The following is a 14983-nucleotide window of genomic DNA, read 5'->3' as shown; positions in this document are numbered from 1 at the left end:
TCCCCCCTCCCTCCCTTCTTTCTTTCTTTTCCCTTATCACCTCTTTCTAAACGGATCCTCCTGCTGTCTGCCCCAGCTAGGAGACATTGTCTTCCCACCATTGGAAGAAACACAGAGCTGTGTAGTGTACACAGGACCTGCCAGATGTTTCTCAGGGATCCTTGCCAAAGCTGGGGAGGGCTGGTTGCTCCTCCTATGCAATGATATCGAGTCCGGGAAGGATCACTGCCTTCAAGAGGAGGTGAGAGGGAGCTGCCAGGAATTCTTGTCCCTGGGTTTTCAAAGCCTTTTGCACCTCCCTCAGAACCTTCCTTCTGCACCCCGAGGCAGCTGGGATCCATGACCTATCATAAAATGCCATTTTCAGAAAATAATTGTGGGCACCTTCTCATTCAGACATACACCCATGCGTATAAAGTAAAAATAATTTTCAAAACACATTTCAAAAAATAAAATAAGGCATAGAGCGACACAGGCACACAGAGAGTAGATGTGCCAGGTTTAGGACAGTATATGGAGATCTGGACATGACAGAGGTTTACAGGGAAGGGGGGGACTTCCCTCTGACTAGTGGTTCTTAACCTTCCTAATGCTGCAACTGTTTAATATAGTTATGGTGAACCCCCCCCCCCCCGCAATGTAAAGCTATTCCATCGCTACTTCATAATTGTAATTTTGCTACTGTTATGAATTGTAATGTAAATAGCTGATATGTAGGATATCTGGTATGTGACCCTATACGAAAGGGTCATTTGAGCCCAGAAAGGTCTCGACCCACAGGTTGAGAACCATTGCTTTAAAGCCTGGAGAAAAGCATCATTTAGAGTGAGAAAGAAAGCTAACTCGGGAGACAGAGGCAGGAAGATATCCGTGAGTTCCAGACTAGCTAGGGTGACATAGTGAGACCCTGCTTAAAAAGCTGAGAGTCCGGGTGGCGGCTTCAGAGTCTCCCCCGAGACAGATCTCTCCCTGAGGAGTCACAGACCAACTCTCAGAGCAAAGGAGAGCATTTATACCCTTTACGAGTGGTGGGAAGTTTCATTTGATGATTTAGTTGTTAACATTTCAGGGCATTTGTCTCATGCACATAGAGATCTATGTGTATAGATGTATATGTTTTCTGGGAAGTGTTTGAGCATAGATGTAGTGTGTGTTTCCTAGAAACAAGGGCATTGTCCCACATAACCACAGCACCATCAATAGTCCAGAACCAGCAGCCAGCTTACAGACCCCATTCAGGTCTCATGTGAGGTCTCCATAGCCATGGTCCTTCCAGGACTCGGGATTCAGGCAGGATGTGCCACTGACGTCACTTGTGTCCGCCCCACCCCCACCCCCCTAGCCTCCTGTGAGCTGAAACAGTTCCTCTGTGTTCCCTTGTATTTCATGACCTTGACATTTCCGAAGAACAAGCCAGCTACTATCTGAAGAATGCCAGTTTGGGATGGTCTGAAGTTTTCTGGGGTTTGGAGTTAGGCCACGCATTCCCGCAAGGGACCTGGTAGTGATACTGCCTCCCCAGTGCATCGATCTGTGGCATTAAGTTGTCGCCTGCTGGGGATCTTGCTGTTGTCTGCAATCCGGGTGTGTTGAGAAGGTTTGAGGAGGGCTGGAGGATGGGGTACCAGCCCGCAGGTGTCAGTGTGCCTTTCTTGTGGAGCTTAATGGGTATATGGTCTCAAGAAAGCAGAGTGGGGGCCCCAGGAAGCAGCCGAGCACCATGTGGCAGCTCCTGTAGTCACACTCGGGGCTGAGGCTCAAGACAGAGACGAAGCACATATTCAGGTTCACCTGATACCTCCAAGTTCTCCAAGTTGATGCTGATTTGGGTGGTAGGTACGTTTTTATCCTGATACCCCCCTGGAACCAGGACCTGACCCTCAGGGTGACCTCCTAGGACAAATCTCAAGGTTCCCAGAGCACTTGGCTGGAGGCAGAGGGGAGGAGTCCTTATCCCCTCAAGGGGGATAAATGGGAGCAGAGCCTGGGGAGCCAGCAGCACGTCCTCATGCCTCCGAGTACAGTACCAGTCCCTTTAGGAGGTCTCCTCTTCCTGAACGCCCTTTGTCCGGAAGTCTCTGACGCACCAGGCCTGGGTCACAGTGCAGTCACTGGCTAGGCGCAGGCCAGGTCCACCCACTCACCTGTTTCAGGAAGGGCTATCGCATCGGCCAGCCTGCATCTCCATACCTGTTAGGTGGGACAGTGACCCACAGGGTCACAGGGTCCTAGGGTCACAGGGCATCAGGAGGCAATGTGCACGGCAGCTGGGCGGGGACGTGGGGATGCCTATGGGAGAATGGCTTGCTTTCCTTTCCTTCCTCATCTCCCCGGTCTATCCAGGCCTGCCGCTGTGGGGAAGGCAGGGACTTTCATAATCTAGATTCCATACTTCCAAATTCAATCAAGCATGGGTTAAATATTTGGGAAAAAAAAAAAACAATCCAGAAAGTTCTGTAAAACTTGAACTGGTCCCATGCTAAATGCATGTGGATAGGTGGTAGTGTGTGGGTGTACCCTGCTGGAGCTCTCCATCAGACCTCCTTTCTCTTCAGTCTTGACCTTGAACAGTGTTTGTCTCTTGTCTCTGTCTCTGTACAGTCTGCTGTTTGTGGGGGTTCTGGGACCAGTCCTCCTAAGGATACTGCTGACCTGTGACCTCCTGAGGGGAAAGGTGAGGTGGGTCTTCTGGCTGAGAGGTTTTCTGCACCTCAGTCCCTAAGCACTCAGCCAGCAGCCCCCTCTGCTTCAAAGGGAAGACGCAGGTTTGGTGAGTGCAGTTCCTGGGTCCAGGAGGCTATTGCCTCAACTCTCCTGATTCCCAGGAGCCTGTGCATAGACAGTCTGGCACCATTGGACGGCCAGGGCCTGCGTCCTGCCAACAGGACAGGTGCTCTTGAAAAGCTCAGAGAAGAGACACGAGTGCGACCAGATAAACCTTTCTAGAAGAGTCCTGATAGCTACATGCAGGGTGGTGGGTGGGGTGAGGGAGGGAACACCATGGACCAGGGCAGTGAGGAAAGGGCTACCTTAGCCCGGTGGGACCTGTGCATCCAGCCCACTGGAACCTGCCTTGTAGAGACAACCCTGGTGCGAAGGAGGAGGAAACATTAAACAAAAGGACAGAGGATGTGGTCCTTAGGGGTTATAACATGAGACCTCAAGAAGGAGGCCATAGGGATAAGGCCACACGGTATGTTCTGGTCTTGTCCTTGAAGGTAGATGACTCCACAGATTTTAAGTATGAGGGTCCGTCTGGATGCTAGTTAGTTTTTCGGGGAGGGGACACTGCAAATTTAACACATTTGCATTCTTTTGGTCCTGAGTTATAGATCTCTGAACCGAGGAGTCCAGGGGCATGTCCAAGGACCCTGGATGGATTTTAGCCACTGATGTAACTGGAAAGTAAGGTGGGAGTGGGGTCTAAATTATCACGAGAGGAAATAGTTTGGAGATAAAGACGGGAATCCACCCCTCCTCTCGCCACACTGATAATGGATAAGTCCTGTCTTCGGTTCTTTAGCAGCTGCTGCTTGTGACAGTGGGTACAGCCCAGCCAGTGACCCGCAAGCCTAGCCTAGTATGGGGAGAGTGGGAAGGGCCAGCGGCATGGGCTTAGAAGGAGCAGAGCGGGGTGGGAGCTTGGTTCTGTGGCCATTTAAGCCACCCAGAGTTAAAAAAAAAAAAGAAAAGAAAAGAAAAGAAAACCAAAAGTCAACATTACTGATGTCACAGTTCAGATTCCCAGGAGAGAGGAAATCCAGGAGAACAAAGCAGCTGCAGAGGTGAGAGAGGGGTGAGCCTGCGGACAGCGTGTGCAGGTATGTGTGCACTATTACACTGCCCATCCCCACCAATATGTGCCCAGCCCAGAGTCCAGGACTGCTACCACCAGAACTCTTAGAAGACACCGAGCTGAGGCCTCACACCACAGGGGGACAGGATTTAAAGCTTCTCTGAGTAAAGGCCCAGGATCTTCACTTGGGGCCTGGAGATGCCTGGGAGGTAAGTACAGCAGGCTGAAGCTCTGTGTCTTGGCCACTATAGTGCATCTCTCTCCTTTGCTACTTTAAATCTGGTCTGGTCCTAGCTCACTTGGCTCCAAGTGAAGAATGAAGGTGTTTTCAACATTTGCAAGGGGCATTATAATCAACACATTGCCGCCTGCCAGCTCGCACAATGTCCGGTTGCAGACACGTAGAGCGGAGCCCAGGATCTCCAAGCACAGCAGGGGGGGCCTTGCAGCAGATCATATCATGTAACATTCCCTATTACAGTTCAAACCTAAACTGCCCCAAAAGGTGCTTATGTTGAACACTTGATTTCCCTCAATTTTGGGAGATATTCAGAACTTGAGGGGGTGGGAACCTGAAGGAAACAGATCTTGGGGCTGGGCCATTGGAAGTTATCCCTGGCCCCTGGTCATTCCTTCTTCCACTGCTTCCTGCCCCCCCCCAAAGTGCACGGCCTCTTGTTTCATATGATACTGTTATCATGCTCCGCCTTACACAGACCTAGAGTCCTGTAGCATAGACTACAGGTAGAGAGCTCTGAAATCCATATGTCAAAACAGACCATCCCCCTCTTCAGTTATGTCAGCTATTTTGGTCATAGCACCACAGAAGTAAATAACATATGTCTAAGTAAAGTGATTTTCCCACGATAGGAACTAAAGCTGCCCCTCATTAGCTTTAGGAGCAGTCACCATTGTGGGACAGGGGCTGTTGTCTATACAGAAACAGACACCACAGCGGGAACTGAATAGGGATGTGCAGAAGCCGGCCTGAGCTGTGATCAACTGGACCATTTTCAAGTGAGCTGCGTGGCTGTGTCTACTTCTTTTTGCTTCCTTCATTCCTTTTTTATGTTTTATTGTTGCACCTCTGAAGGCAGGCTGAGAACTCAGTACCCCTGAATGCAAGGCTGAGGACTCAGTACCCCTGAATGCAGGGCTGAGGACTCAGTACTCCTGAATGCAGGCTGAGGACTCAGTACCCCTGAATGCAGGTTGAGGACTCAGTACTCCTGAATGCTGGCTGAGGACTCAGTACCCCTGAAGGCAGGGCTGAGGACTCAGTACCTCTGAAGGCAGTGCTGAGGACTCAGTACCTCTGAATGCTGGCTGAGGACTCAGTACCCCTGAATGCAGGCTGAGGACTCAGTACCCCTGAATGCAAGCTAAGGACTCAGTACCCTGAAGGACTAAGAAAGCCAGGCCCTCTGTTCTCAGCATAGGTGTGCCAGTTCTAATTTTCTCCCTGCCTTGACCTTTGCTTGTCCCTTGATGGGCATCTTGAGACAGTTGGTGGAGCCTAGTCTCTTGGGACCCTGAAGTCAGAGACTTTGCCCTTAAATGTCAGTAATAATAAGATGTAATTTTCCTATTTCTATAATGTTTTTTGACCACTTACTGTTTGTAAAGTATGATGTGGTATACACCTTGGCTAAACTTTGGCCTGCCTTTCCCATGAGCCCCGTCAAAGCAGACGCTCTTGACACTCTTTCTGCTCAGGTCAGGCACAGTCTCTCTCTGATGCTGACAGCTGAGAACTACAATACCCATGCCCAGAAGCATGGGTGTGGCTGAGTAATCTAGGTAGCCACTCCGTGAGAACCACCACTGGCAGGGTTCTGGGGGGAGGTAGGGAGGTCTTTCCCCAGGTACCTTCTGTCCTGAAGGTGGAGGCTTCCTCTACCGGGGCCTAAAAGTGGGTGGCGCCATTCCCTAGGCTTAGGTCCTTAACTGTATACAAAAGGAGAAAGTGAGCTCAAAGACTACCTACCATGCACATGCTCATGCTCTCTCTGCTCCTGACTGGGGCTATGACTAGCTGCTTCAAGTTCCTGATATCTTGAATGATGGAGTCTAAATTGAAATTGCTAGTGAGCATGTAAGCGAGGCCAGGTACAGTTCTAAGGGCCTTGCACATGCGCTTCTGTGCAAACTATATCCAGGGCATCCTGAAGAGGCAGGCTCAATATCTGTCTCAATATTATAGATGGAGACAAGGCTCAGAGCCTCCCAGCTAAGCTGACAGCTGAGGAGTTGATCTGGTGGACACCAGAGACCGCACTCCTGACCCTCTGAAGCTCATTCACAAGAACCAGCCATTGGCCAGAAACTGCGGGTTCAGAGAGCCCAGCTGCTTGAGGACATCTGAGGAGCCCTCTGAGCCTGGGTCCCTGCCCATGTCTTTTAGTCTTCAGCCTTATCTGCCCAGGAAGGAAACTAAATGTTGACAGGGTGGGACATGGAGTCCATCTGCAGCTGCTGTTTTCCCAGCTGTGGAGAGGCAGTCTCCCTTGACGCGATGAGTCAGTCCTGGACTCTGGTGGGTCCTGAAAGCCAAGGCCAAGTGTGGCCACTGTGAGAAAATACAGAGGACAAAGAAGATTAAAAAAAAAAAAGCAAACATGGTTATGGCCACAGGACTCATCTTACTCAGCGATGAAAAACAGCATTCGTGAGAGAGAGAGAGAGACAGAGATAGAGACAGAGAGAGACAGAGAGAGAGAGGCAGAGAGAGAGACAGAGAGAGAGAGCGAGAGAGAGAGAACGCAAGCCCCACGGAGAAGCTCCAATATGTGACATTAAATAGTAGAAGCCGGACCCAAAGAGCACAAGCTCTATGGTATACTTACGTAACGTTCTACAAAGCCCAGACTTGCAAGAAGACGACACATGGACAGGGTCGGGGTGGAGGAAGTGGCGAGCTCTAGAGAGTTCTAGAGAAAAGAACATAGACAGTAGCCCCTGTCAGTCCACACAGGCTGCTGGCCGCCTTCTCAGTGTGTGTCCTGCAGACTTTTTTCCAGGTGTGCATCTGTGGGTGAGCTTTTGTGTTCGCACATGTGCCTCTCACGTGGTTGTGCCACAGACACTCTTTGACGGTGCTTTGAAACTGATTCAATGTGAGAACTGCTCTTACGTGGCACTGCGCTTATGTGGCACTGCACTTAGGTGGCACTGTGCATACGTGGCACGTTTTCCTTGAGCTTCCATGTCTTTTTGGTTTCGGTTCTTGTTATTATTTTTCCATGCTGGGGATTGAACCCGGGCCCTTACACACTCTAGTCATACATTCTATCGTTAAGCTATATCCCCACCCCCTCTGTGTGTGGTGTACGTGCGTGCGTGCATGCGTGTGTGTGTGTGTGTGTGTGTGTGTGTGTGTGTGTGTGTGTAATTTTGAGATACCATCTAGTATCACCAAGTTGCCCTGGATGACCTTGAGCTTGCAATCCTCCTGCCTCAGACTCTGTGAAGACTAGCTATTATGTTCCTCTTCCAGGCTCAGCTACACATCATTGGCTTATTCAAATTGCAGAGGCACTGCCTACAGCGTCCTATGTTCTGTATCTGTGGACTTTGCCAAGTTTACAGTCAGACACAGAGCAGGATCTTCTTCATCCTGAACACGACCTCTTATGTCTCTCTAGAGCTCGCACTTCCTCCACCCCAGACCCTGTCTGTGTGTTGTCTTCCTACAAGTCTGGGCTTTGCAGAACATCACGTAAGTGGACCATAGAGCTTGTGCCCTTTGGATCTGGCTTCTACCATTTAATGTCACGAGTTGGCACTTCCCTGTGGGTTTCCATCTTTCAGGGGTGCTGTTTTGCATTGCTGAGTAAGATCTGTTGTGTGGACATAACAGTGTATGCATTCATCACATGGGTGCATGCAGCTGCACTAACAGTCACATACTGGCCTCTAGTTGAACATGCATAGTTTACTAGAAAAACCATCTAGCAATGGTGTTATTGGGCCCTATAGTCTGACTCTTAGCATATGCGACAAAATCCCTATGTAGACTAGGACAGCCTCAAACTCATACTTTTGTCACCTTAGTGCTGGAATTATAGATGTTTACTGCTTTGTCTGCTCTCTCTCTCTCTCTGTATGTGTATGTGTTCTTGTGTGGCTGGTACATATGTGTATGCATGTGTGTTTAAAAGCCAGAGGACAAGCCTCCTCAGACACCATTCACCTTATGTTTTTTCAGGCCTAAAGCTTTCTGATTCAGCAAGTCTGGCCCCCTACTGGTAAGTCCTAGGGATCCACCTGCCTCTGTTTTCCCAGCATGCGCCACCATGCCCAGCCTTTACTGGGTTCTGGAAATTCCATCTAAGGTGCTCAAGCTTATACCGGTAAGCATGTTATTTAACTGAGCCTCACCCCTCCCCCTCAGCACATCCCCTCCCCATCTTTTTTTAAACACGAAAAGCATGAATTGTGTTTTCTTTAGGGCGATCACATATCATACAAATTTAAACAGTTCTGATGGGATACTGTCTTCTACTGCCACTGTGTTACTGTGCTTCTGGGTTGAGGACAGAGAACTGCTCTCTCTGTGTAGCTTTTCCATCTGCTACTCCCTCCCTCAATGCTTCTCCTATGTCGCTACAGTGAAGCCTACACCTCTTCTTAGATTAGATTAATGTTCCATGTTTGGTTGTATAGAGACACAAAACTTCATTGAGTGATCCCATCTTGTTGGACACACTCTTGGGTTGTCATCTAGTCTGGGCTCTTAAGGCAGCATCCCTGTATCAGATCTGCTTGTATTTCCAATTCTGTCCCGAGGACGAGTTTCTAGACATGAGCTTTCTCTGACAGAGAATTATCTGCTACTCATTTGCTCACCTCCCCTTAATGCTCCTCTCTGTGCCCATATGGAAGGCTTTCACATAATTCCCACTGCATGACCTGGAGGGAAAAAATGGTCTTTCCAATCAACGATGCCAGGATAATTATCTCTTCATGTGAACATGACACCCACATCGCACTGCCCATTAAAACCCATTCCATATGGATTGTGCATTTCTTTTTCTTTTAGTATAGAATAGAGTTTATTCAGGGCATGGGGAGGGGAGTTAAGAAGATGAGAGAGGCAGAGAGGAGAGAGTAGAGACATATAGGCCCACCATGGCCATGTGGAGTGGGGGAAGAGAATGGGGAGTAAGGGGGCAAGAGGCAAGAGAAAGGCCAGAGCTCTAGCGGGTAAGAGTGGATTGTGTATTTAAGTAGTAAAAATTTACAACGTTTTGATAAAATGTTGGAGAACACCCTTCTGGAATGAAAGGGGCTGGCTAGAGAGCTCAGCAGGTAAAGCTACTTGCTACCAAGTCTGACAGCCTGAGTTCCATCCCCAGGACTCATATGGCGACTCATCAAGAGACCATGAGGATCATGAGAAGTTACTGTGGTCCACACTTAGATGTTCACAGCCCTTGTACCTAACCCAGGGGTGCTATCTACACTGAGAGCAGAGAAAATCCATGAAAATCCATCTATGAAAGATGTCCCTTCCCCCTCACTGTCTGTCAGGGCATGCAGAAGGAGACCATCGTAGTAGATATGCCATCTTTGAGCATGCCAGAAGTCAGATGATGTCGTGGCATGACAAGGATCTGAAAGAAGCTAGGGAAAAAAAAAACAAAAAAAAAAAACAAACCCTTCTGACCCTACAGTAGAGCTGTGGGTTTGTGCTAGGATCTGATCTGATCTTTTCATCCCTCTGGGTAGCTGATATCACAGGCCCATGTCACCAGGGAGAGTACGGGTATAGTACATGATGTGCAGTATGCAAACATCACGGTGAAATCCAGTGGCTGATACAGATGCAGTTAATGTATGCTAGTAAAATGTTTGCTTGTAGTAAAATTCTCGGGGAGCTGGATTCACAGGGCTCTGGGGACCAATCTGGGTGGTTTGGATCTTGTTCTCTGAGCCTTAGGTATCCCTAAAGGGTTTTCCGAGGGCGGGGTGGAGCGGGGCCCAAGGATGTAATAAAGTGCAGTGTGCTGTCTCAGGAATCTTAAATAGTGTCCTAGGTGGGGTGGGGGACAGGTAGAACTTCCCCAAGGCCTGATGGAGAAAGCCTTGACCCTGCCATGTGGCAGTGAGGACAGGGAGGAGGAAGCTGGAGAGAACACAGCATCCATTGACCAGCTGACCAGCTGGCAGAGGGAGAGTCCTGCAGACTTGTTCTAGGAGGGGCTCTGGTGAAGTGGGAAGGGTTATAAGAGAAGGAGAGCCAGAAGCTACAAAAAAGGGAGGCCCAGGAGCTGAGAGTGGGTTGTGATCTTCATCTTCCAATTTCCCTGCACCTTGAGTCAACTTCATGCTTGGCTGTCAGCCACCTCCGTATCCCAGCAGGAGCACGCACCTTCCGGTTTCCTCAAGTCTCCTGTCCCGCAACGCCAGGAGACTTGGCTTCCGGCTGGAGCTAACCCTTGCTGCTTGGCATCTGAGTCTTCTCAGCTTATAGGATTCTCTGTCTTACGGTCAGGAGAGAGCTCCCCTGGATCCCACATCTCCCTCCAGCTGACATTCATTCTTCAACCAAACCTCCTCAGAGTCTCTCTAGTTTCCTTATCTGACTTCCACTTTTCGTAGCCTACTTCCGGCCTACAGTGGTCCACTTCCGGCCCACAGGCACCCTCAGTGGTCCAGTGCTGTTGGAACCTCCTGATCAGCCTTCTCACCCTGGAGACCTGCTTTGCCCAGCCCCAGCTTCCGGGAGGCCCCAGTCCTTGATGTAGAATTGTGTTGCTCTCCCAAAATTCATACACTGAAGCCTTATCCTTCAGTTCAACGGAGTGTAGACCTGTTGGAAAAAGTATCAATCCTTGATGTTTTGTTGGGCGGCCCTGGCAAACTGACCCAGCATGCAAGGGTGGCCAAGTGTCGTCTTCATCTCTCCATTTCCTGAGCCAGAAAGCCTGCCTGTCTCACAGAATTCAATAAACAGTGGTAGTTTGATTGCCCAAGAGGACATCTTTCCAAACTCAGTGGCTACTGCTTTGGGTCATTTGATACTTTAAAAAGCGTGTGTGTGTGTGTGTGTGTGTGTGTGTGTGTGTGTGTGTGTGTAGGGGTGGGGTGAATGTTGAAGATACAGAGAAGAAAACTACAGAAGTTTAGGCTCCCAGATCTGCTTCAGGAAAGCATCAACCCATCTGCAGTTGTCAGATGCAACGATGCTGGGTGGCCTTGTAACTCTGCCAGGGACTGTTCTGTGCCAGGAATAATTTGTATTTTCTTTGTGGAAGCCAGTAAGCAAGATGGCCTCCTGTCTTCCCTGTCCTCATAGCGTGATCATCCAGGGCTGTGACAAAATCCAAGCTACAAGGCGGTGTCGGTATGCTTGGTCTAAGAAGAAGACCTGGCAGTCCCCTCTCACACTGACTAGACAGAACACTTCAGACATTCTGTGACTTCAGAGGTCCTGCCCTCCACCCTGTAGTTTGCAGCTATCTTTGCTTGGGGTAAGAGGTCTGTGTCATCACATTGTAAAGCAATCCAGTAGTCCCAGGTCTGTGTGGAGAAACTGAGGCCTCCTGCCCAGCTAGCAGCCACTCTTCAGTTGTGGAGGGGAGCCATGTTGGCATTGGATCTGTCAGCTGTCAACCCCACAGGCAGCGCAGCCGCCAACATCTTAACTGCAACCTCATGAGAGCGGCTTGTGGCCAGAAGCACCCAGCCAAACTGTTTCCAAGCGCCTATCCTTAGGAGCTGTGGGAAGCTGAGTTCCCTGCTGTAGGAAGCTGCTGAGCTGGAGAGGCACTGAACACCCACATCCCACCTAATACCACCTGGAGATTGGCTCCACCCAAGTCTGCTCACTGCCAACAAAGCCCTCCGGACATAGCCCAGCCTCTGATTCATCTCTCCCACCAAAGCACCTATGACCTCACCCATAGGGCTCTCATCACTACGCTTAGTATACCGACCACTTGATTTTCCCGTGGGCTTCTGTTCTAGACCCTGTGGCTTCCTGCAGTGTGGAGCACCCTCTCTTTCCTCTCAACAGTCATAGCCATTCAGAATAGATAGGCAGCCAGGTTCTCTCCTTAGACCCAGTATGGTAGTGCCTCTCTGTTGTAGCTCAGGATTCTGAATCATCACACCCATGACAGAGACATCCAACAAGAGCCTCATTGCTTCCCTCTCTTTAGTCTGCTCCTCCATCTCAGTAGACTTGCCTCTTAGTGAAGTGCCTGATGGAGTCAGCACTGAGACTAGGTTTCATCAATGAATGAATGAAGAAAGGAATCTGTCAATGAATGAAGGAATCTGTCAATGAATGAAGGAACCTGTCAATGAATGAATAAATGAGTAAATTAGCCTGAACCCAGCCACAGCTCTTTGTCCGTGACTCTGAGCAGGTTTCTGTGCCTCTCTCAGGCTTGTGTTTCTCAGACTGTGTAACTGGTCTAACTAGCCATCTGTGTTTATTACAAACATTCAGTCCAGCTGAGGTTGTCTGTGTGCACCTAGAGCCCCAGTAATAAAAGACTTATGGCAGGAGGGTCATGAAGAGATCAACCTAAACTGCACAGTGGATCTGAGGCCAGCCCAGAACACATGCTGAATCCCTGTCTCCAAAAAACAAAACGGTCTCCATGGTTTCCACTCCTAAGCCTTGTGGTATAATCCTGTTGGGGGACAGTGCACTCATGCAGAGCATTCTAGAGGTCATCCATTCTTGTGAGCATCAGGTAGCTTCCTGGGCCCCTTCTTACATTGGGATGTTGCTGGGATATTGCTTTATCAGGATCCACGGGTGGAAACAGAACCCAGGGCTTTGGAGGACTATCCTACGGGAGTCCAAAGGAGGGACATAGACTGAAAGGAGACTGAAGGCCCTTCCTGAAGTGGAAACTTCTGGTTTCTTTGGAAAGTCAGTTATGCAAATGATGTTTGGCTTGGGGCACACATGTGAAGGAGTTTTTCTTGAAGCACACACAGGTGAAAAGGCTGGTTTGCTAAAGCAGACACATGAAAGAATATTTACTGAAACAGACACAGATGAAAGGATACTTTGCTAAGGCAGACACATGATGACGTTTAGAGAGACTATAAATATGGCCCCACAGACAGTGGACTATCCTGAATGGTATTGGTGCGCCCTACCATTCTTTACTGGTTACTATTTGTCATGATTTCATAGAAAGAAGTGCACCAAAAAAACTTCTGGTGGTTTTCTGGCAGCTTCTTGCCACTTCCTAGCACTCAAGCCGAATGGTAGAATGAGGTGGAAGTTTCTGGAAGGGTCAGCTGATACAGGCGCACGTGGTGCTTTGCTGTGGCAAGACACATGATGTTTGGAGGGAGTATAAGGGAGTATAAATAGGACTCAACAGACAGTGATGGTGTGCTTGCATAGCTAGCTTTGCAACAGTTCGTTGGTCTCAAGTCTTTTCACTTTGTTGAGAGAGGCATGGCAGAGAACTTCTCCTGGCATCCCTGCTGGTCCTGGTCACTCTTGCTGACTCCTGCAGATTTGGTGGAGGCCTAGCTGTTTCTACTGGATCGTGTCACCACTGCTGATTCATGTTTGCTATCCTGACACTACTAAACTGGGCTGCTGGTATCCTGACACATGGAAATTGGAATACCCTGAAGGAACTACGTCTGAACAGCCTACAGCAGAGCCTCGAAGTTTCTTCCGGATCAACCTGTAGTTGCTGCTTCGTGAAAGGTGTTTGCGAGTGGATCGAGCTACCACTGCTGATGTGTGTGAACTGAACGGCTGATATCTTGGCAACACAGACAGATAGGATGTGTTCCAAAGAACTATTTCTCAACAGGTCCACATCCTCTTTTGCTCTATTAACCTTTCCTTCAACTACCTCTGGTGGGTGGTAGGCTAGAAGGGAGGTCAAAGCAATTAAAAACCCTCATTAAAAGCAGGTTACTGAAAAATTTAAGCCTACACCTTCCTGACTGGGCTGAAGATGAAGGAAACCAATGATAGCCGAGGCTACCAGACAGGTTGGCCCTCCACCTGAGGCTGAGCTCTTATGTGGGAGGCTGAGGCCCCCGCATGTGCTGGCCCCACCCTGTTCCCATCCTGCAAGGTACAGCATGGACAACATCAGTCCTGCTTTCAACGCTACAGGGTAGAGGGCTGGGGGGGGGACGTCTGGGGGGTCTAAAGCCACACCTTCCCCGTGATAATGTCCTGCAATCTCACAAAGCCCTGAGCCAAAATAAGCCCTTCCTCTCTTAAGTTGATTCTGCCAGACACTGGTTCATAGGAAGGCAAAAGTAATTAATACTGTCTTGTTAGTATTGTTCTAGTTTTGGAGACAGAATTTTGCTACGTAGCTTGAGCTGATGTTGAACTCTCAATCCTCCTATTTCCACCTCCTGGGTACTAGTATTTCAGGTGTACCCACCTTATGCCTAAGTCATTATCGGTTTGATAGACAGATGAGCTTATCTCTCTTTGTTCACAGTTCAAGGTGTATGCTTTTGTCTCCTCTTTTAGTGTTCTGGACCATATGTGTCTGAGTTAGGGTTTTACTGCTGTGAACAGACACCATGACCAAGGCAACTCTTATAAGGACACAACATTTAATTGGGGCTGGCTTGCAGGTTCAGTCCATTATCATCAAGGCAGGAATATGGAAGCATCCAGGCGGGCATGGTGCAGGAGGAGCTGAGAGTTCTACATCTTCATCTGAAGGCTGCTAGCAGAATACTGACTTCCAGGCAGCTAGGATGAGTGTTTTATAGCCCATACCACAGTGACACACCTACTCCAACAGGACTATACCTCCTAGTAGTGCCATTCCCTGGGGCGAGCATTTAGAAACCATCACAATGTGAAATGCTTATGTGGTTAAAACTCAAGGCCAGGGGCTGGAGAGATGGCTCAGCGGTTAAGAGCACTGACTGCTATTCCAAAGGTCCTGAGTTCAAATCCCAGCAACCACATGGTGGCTCGCAACCACATGGTGGCTCACAACCATCCGTAATGAGATCTGATGCTGTCTTCTGGTGCGTCTGAAGACAGCTACAGTATACTTACATATAATAGTAAATAAATCTTAAAAAAAAAAAAAACCTTAAGGGCATAAACAGATCTTCTCAATACATTTCTGTTTTATCCTTCCTTTCTTTTGTATAATTAAATTAATATGTGTGTTTCCTTTTTTTCATTCTTTATTTTTATTTGTGTGTGTGTGTGTG

General features: G+C 48.8%; 1 long non-coding RNA gene across 1 annotated transcript; it reads right to left on the bottom strand.

Annotated features, from left to right (window-relative positions):
* Positions 1 to 4424: 4424 nt before the first annotated feature.
* On the bottom strand, positions 4425 to 10398 carry LOC116091304. Its single transcript, XR_004119001.1, has 3 exons — positions 10170 to 10398; positions 6643 to 6726; positions 4425 to 6365 (listed from the first exon to the last, which is right to left on the bottom strand). It is a non-coding gene; the product is annotated as an uncharacterized LOC116091304 (long non-coding RNA).
* Between the last annotated feature and the right edge of the window lie 4585 nt (positions 10399 to 14983).

This window comes from Mastomys coucha, unplaced genomic scaffold (genome assembly GCF_008632895.1).
Source record: "Mastomys coucha isolate ucsf_1 unplaced genomic scaffold, UCSF_Mcou_1 pScaffold15, whole genome shotgun sequence".
NCBI classification, from domain to species: Eukaryota; Metazoa; Chordata; class Mammalia; order Rodentia; family Muridae; genus Mastomys; species Mastomys coucha.
The sequence above is the reverse complement of the archived record's forward strand: the minus strand, read 5'-3'. Positions and strand labels throughout refer to the sequence as shown.